Genomic DNA, 18,894 nt, shown 5'->3' on the forward strand with positions numbered 1-18,894 from the left:
CATGTTGTGATTGTGGTCTTTTGCCCCTGATGTAAGTTTATAGGGGCATCCTTAAACTGGAGTTTTTTTTTCTTTTTTTAGGATTCGCACACACACACACACACACACACACACACACACACACACACACACACCTCGAGAGGTGTCAACGGCCGTTTGTTCCAGCCCAAAAAACAAAGAGTTGTGAAATAATTAATTAATGGAAAATCCAATGACATACTCGAACTGTAGAGGAGATTACCAACCCATTTTCCTCAATCACGGGTTGATCGCGTGCATAATTAATGAGCTGATAAATTTCATAAGCAAATTTTACCCACAAAAATAATTTTCCACGCGATTCTGGAACGACTGAGGTTCTGCCAAGGAAAAGGCTCACATGATGAGAAGGTAGGGATACTTTTGAAATAACTGGAAATAAATTTATTAAATTAGTGCCAAGATGGCGTATTTATTAATAAGGAAGAAAGGAGCCGTTGTCTCGCTTCCAGGCAGCCACCTCGCTGCTAAATAGCACCAGGCCTTCCTGCACCTCTGGATAGCAACCACTTTGGCATAGCCAACGTGAGAAACTGAAATCCAATCCCACCACTCAGCAATAAAACGGCAGGAGAGTTCAGCACCACCTCCCTGTAAGGCTGGCAGCGCGGACTGTGTTTCGCAACGGAGGAACACGCACTGAGGGAGACAGGTTCTCGAGCCTTAACCTGAAGCGCTGTCCAGTCGCAGTCGGTTAGATTCGGTACACCGTTAACATTGGCGAGCAAGTGTGCCTCCATCTTACAAGGAACCCCTTTAGCGCGAGGTCGCAAGTTGAATCTGTGGTAAGGCTCATTTGAAGGTCTTGTGTTAACAATTGTGACTGTAGCTGATAATGACTCACCATGTGCATCTCACGGGCGACAGAAAAAGTGTGTCCAGGAGGTGAAGAGATCGACCTTCTATGGAATGTATGCATTACACTTCAAAAAATGCACTTCGTCGACATTCAAGAGAAATTCAAAACAAACCATTAACCTCCCCCATGAACACCAAATGCGAAATGGCACCACAGTGATTACAAAGGTTCGCACCAAGAAGCTCGAAGGCCAGTTCCTCGGGAAATACAAACCCTGCTAGCTATCCACTTTAATAATTGCATATAGAATCATATTCGGTTAATGGGATGATGATAACTGAAGGAATGTGGTGGCATGCACCAGAATTTGAAACAGTCAATTATAGAGTCATCGTGAAACTTCGTATCATTTTAAGACGTAGCTGCATATAGCGCGTTAATACGAGTATGTTTTGTAGGCACGGAAAAAACAAGCAACCGGAGGCTAAATTTGTCCAGTGGTTCCAGGTGGTATTCATTGCAATGTCGCACACGTTTCAGAAGAGATACGAGTTTTCTCTAAAGGAGTATGATTTTCATACGTAAACCAGGAATTTAGTACAGCTGTTGGTGAATAGCAGTGAGTGCACATACCATAGTTGTAGTTCACTTCCGCTCATTTTTCCCACTCTTACTCGCTGTGGTGTAAACATTCCGCCGTCTCCGGTGGCAGAGCGGTTCTAGGCGATTCAGTCAAAAACCGCGCGACTGCTACGGTAGCAGGTTCGAATCCTGCCTCGGGGATGGATGTGTGTGATATCCTTAGGTTACTTAGGTTTAAGTAGTTCTAAGTTCTAGGGGACTGATGACCTCAGAAGTTAAGTCCCATAGTGCTCAGAGCCATTTGAACCATTTTTGTAAACATACCCTGCTGCCACTGCAAGATCACGCACCTGAGAAAGAATCGTAAGGGGCAGAGCACCTCCACCTTCTTGCAGCACAAAAGATCTTGCCAGCCAATTTACTATCCACATCAACGGTAGGCATAATTGTATACGAATGCGTTAATACTTGACGTTAGTTGATCCTGATACAGCTCTCTTCGTACCTCATATTTCCAGGGTTTCTGGCATATGCTTCTCCTCTTCAAATCCCGTTTGATAGGTGCTGAAAACAAATTCGTTACTGGACGATTGGATAAGTTTCTTTATCTCATCTACAATTTTTAGGGCTGATTCCGCAGCTTGCTTTGCATCGTCAAGTTGACGTTTTGTTGGAAATTTCGCTATCTTACGTCTTCCAATAGTGTAGCACTGTCTGATGATGTGCAACCATCCTCTGCTTTCCTTGAAATCAATGTAATCTGTGTCGCGCATTACTTGATTATCGTAACGCAGTACGTCACTATTATGAACGCACTGTAAATCGTATCGAGCATTCTTGAACCGCGCAAAAACCCGTTTTTGTAACAACTACGCCTTGTTCGCCCTTGAATATCTTTTCTTATATATTACATGGTACAACTGCTGCGATCTAATTCGAAATCCGATAATGCAGCGCCTGTGTTATGCTGATTACGACACAAAGTTTCTTTGCACGTGCTTATAGTGGACGTACGTTCGAAAACTGTTTTTTGTTTTCTATCCTGTGGATGATCTGTGTAAGTAATTATGTTTAGTACCCGCTCGTTGGACAATGATTGTCCTTTACTGTGTGTCACTGGGGACTGGATTCGTTGCTCTCTGTCTGACAAGGATGATGAACTACATGCCTCGAAGCCTGCTCCCATATCACTTTCACTTGTTAAGCACATATAGTCACAATTGTACTTCTCTCGTACTTTGTCCCCACAGTCGAGCGTATACAGCACCACACATCCCCCTGACTCAACTTGCAGAAACGGTAATATTTCGCCTGCCACTTCTTTCACACTTCGCGAAATTCGCATCTGTTTTTGTAGATATAACACGGTATTTGCTTTGTTTATCGTTGCCATTGCTCTTCTTTGAATCGACACCACTAGCACTGCAGCACTGTTGTGAGTTACTCATGAAAGGTCTCTGTTCGACTCCTTTCATGTTAATTTCTTAAAACTGTTGTCATTTACGGCGTACATTCCACTTCTAAATTTACTGTGGTGTTTCTGACTATCTGGGAGGAGACTGAGCAGTGGAACGTGTTACTTTTACACATAATGAAGAACGATCTGTCTCACTACTACACTTTAAAAACACAGTTTATATGTAATTCATGTCACACAGTCTCATATGGAACCTACATCCGCTTTCTTTTATATACTGTATATGATAAGATACTGTCATCCCCCTTCCTTTCTGTGTGAAAGGATGAATGAGCAAATGTATTTGTAGTTGCATGCTTGATAGTAGCAGACGAGCCTCTCTGCTAGAGAACAGTAGAACCAACGTCGGAACAGGCAGCTACGCTTTCTAAAAGCAGAGAGCTTTATATTCTTGTTATGGTCCTGTCCGTACCTTGTCATGTGGGTATAGGTAGCTGCCTCTCTGGTCACTTCCTTTTGTATCCACCCTCGGTAGGGGCCCACGGCAGTCTGTCTGCGGCTAGTGTCTGAAGTGGTAAGATCCCCGGCTAAGCGCGTCTCTCCTAAGAACGTAGGACAATGGATTTCTTAAGTTCAGCCTAACTGAAAATTTAACACATTCCGGTCGTTGCCCGTAGAAACTACGAGCGCGCATTTATTGCCGTAACAGTCGGCGCTCGGAGATTCTCGATTATTATTTCAGGTTGCGGCGCATTATATCCGTGCAGTGACATCTGGAGTTGAGTGTTTCGGTCTTGTAGTACATCGGACGACCGTTAGATGGTGTTCCTGCATCCTCTAAGCGCTATGTCACTCAAAAAAGGCGCCAAAACAATTCCCGCGCATTCACCCTTGCAGTGTGCTTATGTAGTTGTCTTTATCGCAAACGTTTGTCGTAAAATGGGGGACAGTTTGACTGAAGAGGAAATTCTGAGGCTGCTGGAAGAATCTGGATCTGAAATTGACGATGATGGATTTCAAACTGAAAATAGTTCTTCTGAAATAGATGGTAATTATAATGGTCAGTCATTGTGTTTACGAATCACAATTATAATCTCGGCAGTTTCACTGACTTATGTCATTTATTTCGAAGGTAACAACGAGTGGTCCGAAAATGAAAATGAGCGATCAGACGTATTAGAAGAGTGTGAAGCTCCCATTCAAAAAGGCAGAGGCAGAATACAACAACAGCAGTCCCAAAACAACGTTGTTGAATGGGTAAATGACGATGTCCTACAACAATTACCGCTCTTTGAAGGCGTAAGTAATGTCTTGGCACCTTTGAGCGCCGAAAGCACTGAATTTGACTGGTGGAGCGTCTTTATTGACGCAAATGTCATCAAAAATATAAAGACAGAAACAAACCGCTACGCTGCAGCAACAATTTCCAAATTGCGGATGCAAAATAAAATATCTTCCAGGTCACTTTGGGTCAATTGGTCTGCTGTGAAGCTACATGAGATGTATCAGTTTTTTGCTATAATTATTCACATGTGCCTTGTACACAAACCAAATATTACGGACTATTGGAGCAATGACCTAATGCTAGATTCCTCCTTACCTGCAAAAATCATGAAAAGAGACAGATTTAGGTCAATTTACTTTATGCTTCACGTAAATAACAACGACAATTATGTACGAAGGGGTCAACCAAACCATGATCCTATACACAAAATCCGACCTTTTTTTGATAACTTTGTACTGAAAAGCAAGAACAGTTTTTCTCCTGGCGAGAATCTCACAGTTGATGAAGGTTTATGTCCATTCAGAGGGAAAATTCGATTTCGAGTATATATCAAGAACAAACCGAGCAGGTATGGTATAAAATTTTTCATTCTAAGTGATTCAGCAACAGGATATGTTTTGAACTGTGAAGTGTACACCGGTGCAGGTGAAAAAGACAACAGTGCAGATTCGGTGGTGCTACGTTTGTGCAACAGTTATCTACGTAAGGGTCATACATTGTACATGGACCGCTTTTATACTTCTGTAAAATTATTTGAAAAGTTGTTTGATGAGGGCACATCTGCTGTTGGCACAGTAATGAGAAACAGAAGAGGCCTACCACAGGAATTCAAACAGAATAAACTAAGAAGAGGTGAAATCGTATTCAAGAGAAAAAATTCCGTGCTAGCACTTCACTGGAAAGATACTAGGGATGTGTTTGCCCTTTCTACCAAACATAGAATGACAAGTAGTGTTACTAAGACAAAATCCAAGGCTGGAATGGTAGAAAAACTGAAGCCTGATCTCATACTTGATTATAATAAAAATAAAACTGGTGTTGATCATGGAGATCAGCTGGTGACCTACTATTATTTTCAACGACGAACAATGAAATGGTGGAAAAAGGTATTTTTTCATGTATTTATGATATGCGTGGTCAATTCTTACATTCTGTACAAGAAACTTCGGCCTGTCTCTCACAAACGAACCAGCTTGTTTACTTTTATGGTGAACCTGGGAAAACAAATACTGGAGAAATCCGGCGAAGTTTTCAACGAAAATGAAAAGCAGGGGTCAGCAGCAAACAGGCTAACAGCAAGGCATTTCCCCACTCACGTCCCATCGACAACAAGCAAGAAATATGCATCAAGATATTGCATTGTTTGCTCTGAGAAGGGCGCACGGAGTACTGGCAAACGAGTGAGAAGGGAGACGAGATGGTGGTGTGAAGAATGTAATGTAGGATTGTGTCTACCTGACTGTTTCAAGCAATATCACACAAAGACAAATTTTACTCAATGAAAAGAGTTGTAAAAATTCAATGAAATAATTTTGTACATTTATTTTATAATAAATTCTGATTTCTTGCAATTTCAAACTTTTTTTCTACCTCTGAATCATCTAATTTTCAAAATATAATGATTCTGTAAATATATGATATCTTACAAAAAACCTTAAACAAATGTTTAGATATAGGATGATAACACACACATCAGTTAAAAGGTTTTGCTTTCCTTCATTACCTTTTGGTCAGGAGCCATGTAAAAAAGGCACAAAAGTCTACGACTTCTGAGGGATTGCAGTAGTATCTGTGGCCCGACTGCAATGTGTTAATCACCTTTATTTCAGGTTTAGATCTAAAATATCTAATGTTCTCTTAAATTGTAACGCAGTGTAATTCGAGTGTGAAGTTTAGAATATCTTCCAGTAGTTGCTTTGTCAGTACTTTGTGAGTAAAGTGGAACCACATCTCGATGATCCGTAACTCTAAGATCATCAATCTTAAATGCGAATGTGCGTGAGATTATAACGTCTCGTCTTGACAATATTTTTCAATATAGCAACTTTTCTTTATGTTCAACCCACGTGGGGTGTACTTTGTGAGACCAGTACCACGTGCTTATACAATTGTTTGACCCATCAGGTTAATAGTAAGACGATAGTAACCAATTCGAGGTTTTTCTTTTGTAATTTGCGTTTCGATGTAATTTATTTTAATTATCAAAATTATTGTGGAGCTACACTCTTTGTGTAAACCAAGTTGACCACGTGAAGCATGTAGTGTAACCATCAAAGTAGCCCTCAGCTATTCTTTTCGGGAAGATTTCACAGAGAGTTAGTATGAATTTAGTATACCAGTGTGTGGTAATTTCATGACGGACAGGATTGCGCTACGAACGTAACTTCTTTGGGTGAAAATTGAATCGGTTGGTTGTGGTTAATATCCTCTTGCATATGTTTCAACGTTCTTCGTGTGTTATTTTATGAAAGCAGTGGTGTATGCAGTCTCCCAATCTTGGCTCCATATTTGATGTGTTCCGTAAGATTACAAACTCACATTTTCACAGTCCTAAATAAGGCACCAGTTTAGCTATGAATCAAGTTTAATATGCTGAAATTTTAACGGAACCATGATCAATGCTCAAATAAATGTCAAAATATAAACTGATTTATTTCTTTTCATTTAAATTGTCTTTTCATATATACACTCCTGGAAATTGAAATAAGAACACCGTGAATTCATTGTCCCAGGAAGGGGAAACTTTATTGACACATTCCTGGGGTCAGATACATCACATGATCACACTGCCAGAACCACAGGCACATAGACACAGGCAACAGAGCATGCACAATGTCGGCACTAGTACAGTGTATATCCACCTTTCGCAGCAATGCAGGCTGCTATTCTCCCATGGAGACGATCGTAGAGATGCTGGATGTAGTCCTGTGGAACGGCTTGCCATGCCATTTCCACCTGGCGCCTCAGTTGGACCAGCGTTCGTGCTGGACGTGCAGACCGCGTGAGACGACGCTTCATCCAGTCCCAAACATGCTCAATGGGGGACAGATCCGGAGATCTTGCTGGCCAGGGTAGTTGACTTACACCTTCTAGAGCACGTTGGGTAGCACGGGATACATGCGGACGTGCATTGTCCTGTTGGAACAGCAAGTTGCCTTGCCGGTCTAGGAATGGTAGAACGATGGGTTCGATGACGGTTTGGATGTACCGTGCACTATTCAGTGTCCCCTCGACGATCACCAGTGGTGTACGGCCAGTGTAGGAGATCGCTCCCCACACCATGATGCCGGGTGTTGGCCCTGTGTGCCTCGGTCGTATGCAGTCCTGATTGTGGCGCTCACCCGCACGGCGCCAAACACGCATACGACCATCATTGGCACCAAGGCGGAAGCGACTCTCATCGCTGAAGACGACACGTCTCCATTCGTCCCCCCATTCACGCCTGTCGCGACACCACTGGAGGCGGGCTGCACGATGTTGGGGCGTGAGCGGAAAACGGCCTAACGGTGTGCGGGACCGTAGCCCAGCTTCATGGAGACGGTTGCGAATGGTCCTCGCCGATACCCCAGGAGCAACAGTGTCCCTAATTTGCTGGGAAGTGGTGGTGCGGTCCCCTACGGCACTGCGTAGGATCCTACGGTCTTGGCGTGCATCCGTGCGTCGCTGCGGTCCGGTCCCAGGTCGACGGGCACGTGCACCTTCCGCCGACCACTGGCGACAACATCGATGTACTGTGGAGACCTCACGCCCCACGTGTTGAGCAATTCGGCGGTACGTCCACGTGGCCTCCCGCATGCCCACTGTATGCCCTCGCTGAAAGTCCGTCAACTGCACATACGGTTCACGTCCACGCTGTCGCGGCATGCTACCAGTGTTAAAGACTGCGATGGAGCTCCGTATGCCACGGCAAACTGGCTGACACTGACGGCGGCGGTGCACAAATGCTGCGCAGCTAGCGCCATTCGACGGCCAACACCGCGGTTCCTGGTGCATCCGCTGTGCCGTGCGTGTGATCATTGCTTGTACAGCCCTCTCGCAGTGTCCGGAGCAAGTATGGTGGGTCTGACACACCGGTGTCAATGTGTTCTTTTTTCCATTTCCAGGAGTGTATATCACCGGTTATCGTAAGATGACTACTAAGAGATTATAATTAATGTTAGTCTGGTTGGGAAATTTGGTAAGCTACACTGGATACCTGGTGAAACAGTTGCTCAGTAATGCAAGGTTAACTTCTCCAGATAGCTCACGGCTTTTAATCCGCTTTTATTGTCTTGAATATCAGCACCGCTTTCAGAACAAATTAATGCATCAACATTAGACTCAACGACTAAGCATTTCAAACAGCTGCGTGGCGTCATGTTATGCTCACATTGGATACGTCCAGTCCCGCCCCCTGTAGCCATTAGCAGCCAATACTGGGTTTACATGTGTGAGGTAACGGACGAGATGTGGCGCCCTGAAAATGTTCAAAGTTTGGAGTTGGCGTGGCAGCACGCGCTCAGCAAGCCGGGTCTCGTCAGCAGCCGCGTGCTGCCGAGCGTTTGGCGGAGCAAGAGGGGTTGCTCCAGAGCGTTGTCGATGAAGATTTGTATGCCGGGAGTGCCAAAGATGGTAGAATTTGTGAAATCATAATGGTAGACATTTCACAGTTGATGTAGAAATTAATAATAGCCAGAGGAATCATGATACCTTAAAGAGAAACATGTAAATTGCCATTATTTGCACGACAATTCTGATGGTGTATTCAGATTTTAAATATCTTTATTAACTTAAAGTTTAGTATCTGACTGTAAATTAGACAAGTAACACTGAGCAACGAATTTCCAAAATCTAAATGGTTACTCCGATTTTGTCGATCTACGTTTCTTTAGGAAGCTATTAGTGTAAACTTAAACTGGTATGAATTACAGGCATGTATCTTGAATAGTACATGAGTTATTGGAGGTCAAAACGGCCAATTACTATTTATCGCATTAGGCCATAATTACTACACAGTTACACGAAAAAAGAAACGGTAGCAACAGACTTATAAATATATTTATTCGTCTATGTCTTTGTTTATATCCGATATATACTATTCATGAAGGGATTGGTTAAATATTTACTGTGTTTTAGAAAGCACAGGGACATTAGGCTACTGGTCTACCTTTTGTTTCTATTTCTTTGATATATGTTTATTTGATTTGTTTGTGTATTTAATAATGTGCGTTAGTGCGTGTTTATAGTCCGGCAGTAGGAATATTTATTTAATTTCAAGTTTTTTAAATGTAAATCAAGTATTTCGTATCTGTTTCTATGTGTTTGTCAGTGTGCGTTGTCTTGGAGAAATGGCGGGAGTGCTCTAGCCAATCACAGGGCTCGTTAATGGGGAGACTGGATGGAAGTGGGGGAGGAGTGTTGGACGGGGAGGCGTGACGAGTGGTCGCGGGAAATACTTGGAGAATGGGGCAGATTTTTGCTTGTGGTCGCGGGACATAGAAATATTTCGTAGTGCCGTCTTGTGCACTTGTGAGACTTCCGTGGCTTCTGCAGTGACGACGTAGTATGCGTTTAGAAGTGAGTATCTCGTGAGCTATGTTGTTGTTCATATCTAATTACGTGGATTAGGAATCTATTGTTTCCCTGTTATTCAACTTATATTTTATTTAACTGCTGGACCATGACATCAGTAAGTGTTTTGCAGTAATAAACGGCATTCTCAATGGTACTTCTGCTATGGTACTCATCATTTAAAGTCGTTAAAAATAGTATTTGCAGATTTTATTTCATTGTAGTCTTTCATTTATAACATTCAAAATTCGCAATGCCGAGTGGCAGCAACCTTTGGCCATTCGATACACGTGTATATTCATATTGTATACTGTGGACTCAGCAGTATTTTGCTTGTTATGGGGCAACTACGTATCCCGGCCCATAGACAACGAAACCAGCCATAACTTTTAATATTTCATCTGAGCGTACCTAGTTGAGGGCCACTATTATTTCATTTTTTATTAGAAAGACCGCCATTATAGACAATATGTGGAGCGTCGATGCCATAAACATTACTGGCCCTTTGTGACGTCGCAAAGGAAAGTACTGGACCGTACCAGCTGTTTTACTCGCGGTAAATCTATTTCGGAAGGAGAGACATAAAAAGTGATGAAAGGGTTGGGAGTCTGCGATACGTAACGGGAAGGAAAGGAAGGACGTGATTGATAATTTTCTACAAAACACTGGAACGAATGAAGCACATACGTTATGTCGACGTGAATGTATTAAGCGGCCTAATCTAGAAAACTAATTGACCAGAAAGCTGCACAAGTAGACGATAGCAGTTTAAGATCGTATTCGCATTACCAATTCAATTTCAACGATGCAACATCGTGTCGTTGGGCCACTGCAAAAACAGAAAAACTCATCCTGTCTCTCTGCACAAAAACAGGAAAAAATCCTGGTGATGACACTTTAAACGACAGCAGATTTCAATGTTTTAATTTACTTGAGGCTCAGACAAGAAGTGCAGTCATATTCTCTTGTTTCACACCCAATACTGACGCAACATCCCTCCATTCCTACGATCTAGAAGTCCAGCTATGGTTGAGGAACAGCTTGCACCACAGAAACTGGAGTTTGAGGGAATCAAACGCATCCCTCTCTCCAATTGAGGTGAAACAGTCATCAATTCCAAACAACATTCAGGTTTCATGTGGCTGCACTCAGGGTTTGAAAGAAAATGCTGATGTGTGAAGACTGACTTAATTTGTACAAATGTGTAAAAGCTGTCGAGGACAAATCAGCATTAGCGTGACTCAACATGACTTTACAGAAGAATTAGAGGATGGTTTTCAGTAAATAATTATATACGACTTCTTTTTTGTTCAACATATATTGTGGTATTTTGATTGTGTTGATGCTGTACGTATGGTGATAACAACTGTATTATAAAGTCAGTAATTGTTCATTAATCCTGCAATACGTCCTCATTCTGTGAGAAATATTTTCGATTTCAAGATAAATATTACGGAGCATAATACTGACCAAAAACTGTATGGGAGACTTGTACTGAATCAATAACTATCAGTTTTAAAAGGAATTTCACTCTGTCCCTTTCTTATCTTCAGATTTTAATATTAACTTTTATGTGCTACACAGCTGTTCCTATATCTATAAAACGCCATTAATTGTGAAGAAAGTGAAGAAAGATTTAACTGAATTAAAATCTAATTTGGAAATTATTCGGAACTCGTAGACTAATACATTTTTAATCTTCGAGATAGAAGTCTCCAAAACCGGTTATCTTACATGAAACGTGAGCAGGTCGACGACCTTCTATGAGCAGAATTTCACCAGCGATTTTTTCTGTCGTGATAGATGTCAGCGAAAAATGAACCAGTTTCGCAAGAACTGAAAAAAGTAAAAACAAATTGAATTAATGTGTGGGGAACGGAGATGGTCACTCGATAGGGGATGGATAATTCCTCATTCTTACAAAAATCTATTCTGTCACAGTTTACCTAAGGTTTCGAAACTGTATAAATTATTTCTCCCACAATTCCTAATTTTCCTGGGGTTATTGTTCGATACGCAGATATGAAGAGCAGTACGTCATTTTTAAATGCTAACCTCTACTTCCAATTCCTCCACTCAAGGCCTGTGTCTCAGAGTACCAAGCCCTACTCACGTTACGATGACGTTACTAAAAAGTACACAAAATAGACTTTGACTCTCCTGTACTACCGGATGATTGCAATTAAAATGTAGCTACTCACAGAGGTCCAGTGTGGATTATGTTATCGAATGGCAGCGAACCTTGACGGATATGCTAATCCGTTAATTCAGAACCAATTCACGCTGGAAAAGAATTGTTGCAGTTGTGGCCAGAAGGTGCAGATATGGCACTCTCCACTGTTTGTATGACGGTTTGACACCCATGCTGTCATTTGACAAGCCACAACATGAGCGAACTGTATGGCTAACGAGGTCAGGGACCGTGCATTGTTAGTGAATCTGTTTTACGTGAAAGGCAGCAGTTACCGTTTGAGAGTGTATCGCCGACTGGAAGGTCATTAACGGGCTCCGGAAATGCTCAAAATCATGAAAAGTTCAATTTTTACTTTTTTGCGTTTTCTGAATCTGCAGACTATTACCTTTTAATAGATATATAATTTATTCAATTCCGAAGACTACAACTATTTTTAAATTTTTTTTGAAATGTGTTCTACATGGGCGTGACCCACTGTGGCGCTGTTAATCTGCTGTCAAATGGTGTTATTATTAACGTCCGTGTTCATCAGGTACATTCTAGTGATGTGAGATAAAGTATGTGTTGTGGCTAACCTGTGATGGTTCAATATATATCGCTGGTGTGATTGTCGATTGTTTCATGTTTATTTACTCTGTCGTTATCTCGAATATATTCGTAATTAATTCTGTTTCTTGAGTTTCTGTTTTGTTGAAGTATAATAATGAGTAAAAGTAAAGTTATTAGAAATCCTCTGAAGGCTTTTAAGAAAAGGAGAAATGTTGGAAAGCCAAAGGTATGTGTTATTACTGTAAACAATAAAGACGATAACCAAGTGAGTGAACCTAACCTCTCAAGTACACCTGCCCATAGCAGTCAAAGTGGGAAAGAAAATACTTCACAGAAGAAGCTTGGTTCAATGAGTGAAAACTATGAATGTTTTATGGGCGAATCGGATGTGAATAAAATATTTGATATGTCGGTTCTCAAAGGAATTTTTTCAAACTGTGTAAGATGTATTCATTGTAGTGAAGTTGGTCTGGAACTCTCCATAATAAAGCACGTAGGACTTGCTACTGAAATACAACTGAAATGTGATAAGTGTTCATACATGACCACCTTTTGGAACAGTGTTGCAGTAACTGCAACTGAAGAAAATGCTAGCAAAATCTACGAACACAACAACGAGCGATGCTTGCTTTAGACAAGGAACGCCTTCGGGCTGCAGACAGGGCTGTAAAGAGTCTAGAAATACAAGCAAGAGTAAACAGGAGGAGGAACAAGAGGAAGCTGGAGGAGGAGTTTGCAGAGGATGAAGATAATCCATCCTATGGACCTGGAATGCACTAAAAAGTTAATCCAATCTTTGTCGCTCGATTCCCAAAACTTTTATTTTCTCATACTAATTACATGTTTTCTAAGGATCTTCCAAACATATTTGTTTCAAACTTTCAGTAAATGTTACACAGTACCTTCTGCATAATTTAACACAGCCTTTTTCCAAAAAACTGTATATTTTTTAATATATAAATAAAAAATTGCAAAAAAATGTTGTGAATTTTCATTACAGTTTTTAAAAAATCATCTTTAATAACTGAACTAAAATTTTGTAAAATCCCTGTGTTAAGTTGTAGCCCATATTCCAATAAATAATCTGTAAAAAGTTCAACTTCCTACCTCAAATACTTTGTGAGGAAAGATGTAATTTATAAGCGTTATTTTAACATTGCAAGTATAGGGCGTTCCGGAGCCCCTTAAATGGTTTAAAGAAGGTGATAATGAAATTCGAAAGCAAGGATGAGCGGCTCGAAGATGAAGGCGTTCTATCCCGGTGGAAGTTATTGATGAGGTAGCTGTGTGTTGTAACTGACCATGCGACACGTAGCCCAGATAGTGCTAACGCTCGTGCGGTGTCACGAGAACTGTCCATCCCATGGTCAACAGTACGGAAAGTTTTGCGCTCTTTTTTACACTGGTAACCGCACAAGATCCCGATGGAACAGCAACTGAAACTTCAAGAGCTGCGGCAACGTTCTGAATTTGCTCTGCGGTTTCCGGCACGGATCGAAGTTGAAGACAAGTGGCCGGGCAATATCCAGTGGAGTGCTGCGGCAAATGTTACACCACAGGATTCAGTGAATGTACAGAACTGCCGAATTTGGGATACCGTCAAACGGAGTGTTGTGCTTTAAAAGCCATTGCACTCGCCCTATGTGACTGTGGTGATGATTTACAAGCACCTTTGTTTCAAGTCCGCTCTTCTTTGAAGAGAAAACATACAGAGGGCCCGTCACGTGTACCGTGATGTCTGTACGTTATTGAGCATGTGATTCCACCTTAGGAAGAGCGCAACCGTGTGGAAACCACTGCTTTCATGTAAGGTGGTCAACACCTCATGTCACTTGCCCGGTGAAAGATCTGCTTAATGCAGCCTCCCACGGACGTGTTATCTCCAGAGGTTTTCCAGATTCCTGGCTTGCAACGTCACCTGATATGAATCCATATGACTTTTCACTCTGGGGATACATGAAAGAAAGCGTATACCAGGGACAGTGAAACCCAGTATACTGTACAGCATACTATATAGTATACAGTGTACTGTACAGTGTATTGTTCAGTATACTGTACCGGAAATGTTGCGAGCAGCTGTTGATCACCTCGTGTTCCGGATGCAGCATCCCCTCGATGTCTCCTGCGCTCCAATTGGACAATGTGAGCTAGTGGCGCTTATTAATAAATTCAATATTAAGCTTTTATCACCTGTTTACCATTTTCTACCCACGTCCAGTTCCGAATCCATTATATATAGAATCATTTCTATACATCTTTCTTCCATTCACAGCACCCTATTTGCAGTTGGTGGCCGAAATTGGATCTATTATCATATCTGCCAAGTTTCGATGTAATGCGATAATGGCTCTGAGCACTATGGGACTTAACATCTGAGGTCATCAGTCCCGTAGAACTTAGAACTACTTAAACCTAACTAACCTAAGGACATCACACACATCCATGCCCGAGGCAGGATTCGAACCTGCGACCGGAGTGGTCGCGCGGTTCCAGACTGTAGCGTTTAGAACCGCTCGGCCACAATGGCCGGCATTAATGTCCCTTTCTGGTAGTTAAACAACAGACACTGCCGGAAAAAAGTAGTACACTGGAACGACGACTTCGATTTCGATCTGATGAAGCGATTTGCCACCTGGAGGGTAGTAGATGTGTTGATAATGGTGACAACGTCTTTCACCAACAGTTAGCATAGTGAGATAGCTACCAGAGCGCCATCTATGTCTACCCTTTAAGAGAGAATGCTCACAGCAGAAGGTTCAGAGTAGTGCGAACGTATGAAGCAAGCAGGCAACCATGGCACAGAGACGCACTAGTGCTTCCTACAGCCAACTGAACGACTTGAAAAGGGTTCAGTTGTGACCTTCCGAGTAGCAGAATGACACTGTCTGAAAACTGCCACACATGTTGGACGTGCTACATCACTTGTGCAACGCTGCTCATATCAGTGGTCATGTGAACATTCTCACACCCTTAGATGAGGTTCTGTACGTCCACCCAGTGCAGACGCCTGTCCGAATCGTCGTATTGTGAAGCGTAGCAGTGGCATATCGTACAGCTACCACGCCACAGATTACAGGGCTTGTTAAATCAGGCGTGTCAACGCGAATTTTTACGAACCGGTTATTAGCAGTGGGACTAGGGGCATTTACACAACTAAACTGTCCTCCGTTCCCGCAACAGCATCGACGTGCACGGTTCTACCGGTGCCGTCGCGGGATCGATTCGAAGATGGAGTGGCGCGCCGTGGTTTTCAGTGATGAAAGCAGATTCTGCCTGCAAGCAAGCAATGGTCGTTTGCACGTACAGCGTAGACCTGCTGAGCGCTGCCTCGTACAGTACATTGGTCCAAGACACAGCAGCACCAGCCCATGCGTCAAGGTCTGGGGTGCGGTAAGATACAACTCTCGTTCACCTTTGGCGTTTCTGAAGGGGAAGCTAACCAGCGCTCACTATGTGCAGAATGTTGTTAGATCCGCTCTTTTGCCGTACTTGCTGCAGGAAGATGATGTGCTGTTCCATCAGGATAATCCTCGCCCACACACTGCCTGTGAAACTCAACATGCTCTGCAAAATGTGCAGCAAATTCCCTCGCCAACACGATCTCTGGCCTTGTCTCTAGTTGAGCGCGTGTGGGATATGGTGGGATGAGAAGAGACTCATACGACTCGTCTACCAAAAACTCTTCTGGTGCTGTCCGTAACTCGTGGTCCCGCGGTCGCATTCTCGCTTCCCAAGCACGGTTTCCCGGGTTCAATTCCCGGCGGGGTGAGGGATTTTTCACCTGCCTCGAGATGACTAGGTGCTTGTGTTGCCCTCCTCATTTCATCATCATTCATGAAAGTGGCGAAATTAGACTGAGTAAAGGTTGGGAATTTGTACGGGCGCTGATAACCGCGCAGTTGAGCACCCCACAAACCAAACATCATCGTCATCTTCTGGTGCTACTTGAACAGGTAGAGCAAGCGTGGCATGACGTATCCCAAAACAGTATTCGCCATCTGTACGACCGACTGGATGCCAGAGTCAGTGCCTGCACTGCCGTCTGTGGAGGCTATACCACGTACTAATAGGGGTGTTTCAGCATGGGTTGATACCTGGTACCTCAGGACCGCTTGCGCTATTGACCGCTTAAACGTAATCATTTTATGCAACCCATAAGCAAAAAAATGTTCAAATGTGTGTGAAATCCTATGGGACTCAACTGCTAAGGTCATCAGTCCCTAATCTTACACACTACTTAACCTAAATTATCCTAAGGACAAACACACACGCACCCATGCTCGAGGGAGGACTCGAACCTCCGCCGGGATCAGCCGCACAGTCCAACCTATAAGCACTGTTGCAACAATAACTCTCGGGTGAATTGAAAACCTATAAAAGAGTGTACAGTATTTTTTCGACAGTGTATTTTGTTTTATGCAATTTTTTTATGTTGCTTCTTGACCAACGTTTCTTGTCCTGCTGAGTGTAAATGGAACACACTATACAGGGTGTTGCAAAAAGGTACGGCCAAACTTTCAGGGAACATTCCTCACACACAAAGAAAGAAAATATGTTACGTGGACATGTGTCCGGAAACCCTTACTTTCTATGTTAGATGGTTCAAATGGCTCTGAGCACTACGGGACTCAACTGCTGTGGTCATAAGTCCCCTAGAACTTAGAACTACTTAAACCTAACGAACCTAAGGACAACACACACATCCATGCCCGAGGCAGGATTCGAACCTGCGACCGTAGCGGTCTTGCGGTTCCAGACTGTAGCGCCTTTAACCGCTCGGCCACTCCGGCCGGCTTCTATGTTAGAGCTCATTTTATTACTTCTCTTCAAATCACATTAATCATGGAATGGAAACACACAGGAACAGAACGTACTAGCGTGACCTGAAACACTTTTGTTACAGGAAATGTTCAAAATGTCCTCCGTTAGTGAGGATACATGCGTCCACCCTCCGTCGCATGGAATCCCTGATGCGCTGACGCAGCCCTGGAGAATGGTGTATTGTATCACAGCCGTCCACAATACGAGCACGAAGAGTCTCTACATTTGGTACCGGGGTTGCGTAGTACTGTAGGGCAACGAGTCGCATGTCAACACAAGCACCGAAGTCAACATTAGCTTCCTTCAATTGGGCCAACTGGCGGTGAATCGAGGAAGTACAGTACATACTGACGAAACTAAAATGAGCTCTAACATGGAAATTAAGCGTTTCCGGACACATGTCCACATAACATTTTTTCTTTATTTGTGTGTGAGGGATGTTTCCTGAAAGTTTGGCCGTACCTTTTTGTAGCACCCTGTATGAATGATTAACAGCTGCAGTTCCCTTTGTCCAGCTATTCTGCAGATTACGTATTAAGTCGCCCGTGTTAGTTTAATTGCGAAACATCTCGTCCACTCCGTCCAGCGTACAAGCAGTGGATCGAACTATATTTCAAGCGATAATGCGGCCCAAAGTGCATGTATAACTTAATCTGTTTGTCCCTTGCGGCGCCCGTTGGCTGCCAGACGGCAATAGGTCCGTATCGGGGTCAGGGATTTAGAGGGCGGCGTGTTTGGTGACGGGCCGGCGATTAGGCACGTTCGCGCAGTAGGGGGGCGTGTTTATGCTGCGGGCCCCGCCGGCCGCCGGCTGTTTGTGCAAGGTAAGCTGCTGCGGCCGGCAAACACCGCCCCCAGCAGCCCGCTTGCCTTGCCGTCGTGCCCTGCCGACGTGACGCGCCGCAGCGGCAGAGTCTGCTGCGCACGCGCGCCTCGCCGCTGCTCGGGCTGGGGCGATCCTCGTAATAACACTGCCGTCACCCTCCGATTCCGGGGGCCCTGCGGATACAGCGACGACAGAATACATGCCCACGATTTGACTGGCGGGGGAAGTGCGATAAGCCAAACCTCCAGCGCATTCAGTTGTGTACTGACAGCTCCAAAGCTTACAACTTAAGATAGCTATTGGGAACCAGGGCCGTCGAACAGATGCGCAAAACTATAGGCCTAAATCTCTGACATCGATCTATTGTAGAATTTTAGAACATGATTTTTGCTCGCGTATCATGTCATTTCTGGAAACCCGGAATCTACTCTGTAGTAATCAAAATGGATTCCGGAAACAGCGAACCTGTCAGACCCAACTCGCTTTATTTGTTCATGAGACCCAGAAAATATTAGATACCGGCTCCCACGTACACGCAATTTTCTTTGACTTCCGGAAGGCGTTCGCTACAGTTCCGTACTGTCGCCTGATAAACAAATAAGAGCCTAAGGAATCTCAGACAAGCTGTGTGGCTGGACTGAAGAGTTTTTAGCAAACAGAACACAGCATGTTGTTCTCAATGGGGGGACGTCTACAGACGTTAGAGTAATTTCTGGCGTGCCACAGGGGTGTGTTACGGGACCACTGCTTTCCACAATATACATAAATGACCTAGTAGATAGTGTCGGAAGTTCCATGCGGCTTTTCCCGGATGATGCTGTAGTATACAGAG

The sequence above is a fragment of the Schistocerca americana genome, chromosome 4 (assembly GCF_021461395.2).
Source record: "Schistocerca americana isolate TAMUIC-IGC-003095 chromosome 4, iqSchAmer2.1, whole genome shotgun sequence".
NCBI classification, from domain to species: domain Eukaryota; kingdom Metazoa; phylum Arthropoda; class Insecta; order Orthoptera; family Acrididae; genus Schistocerca; species Schistocerca americana.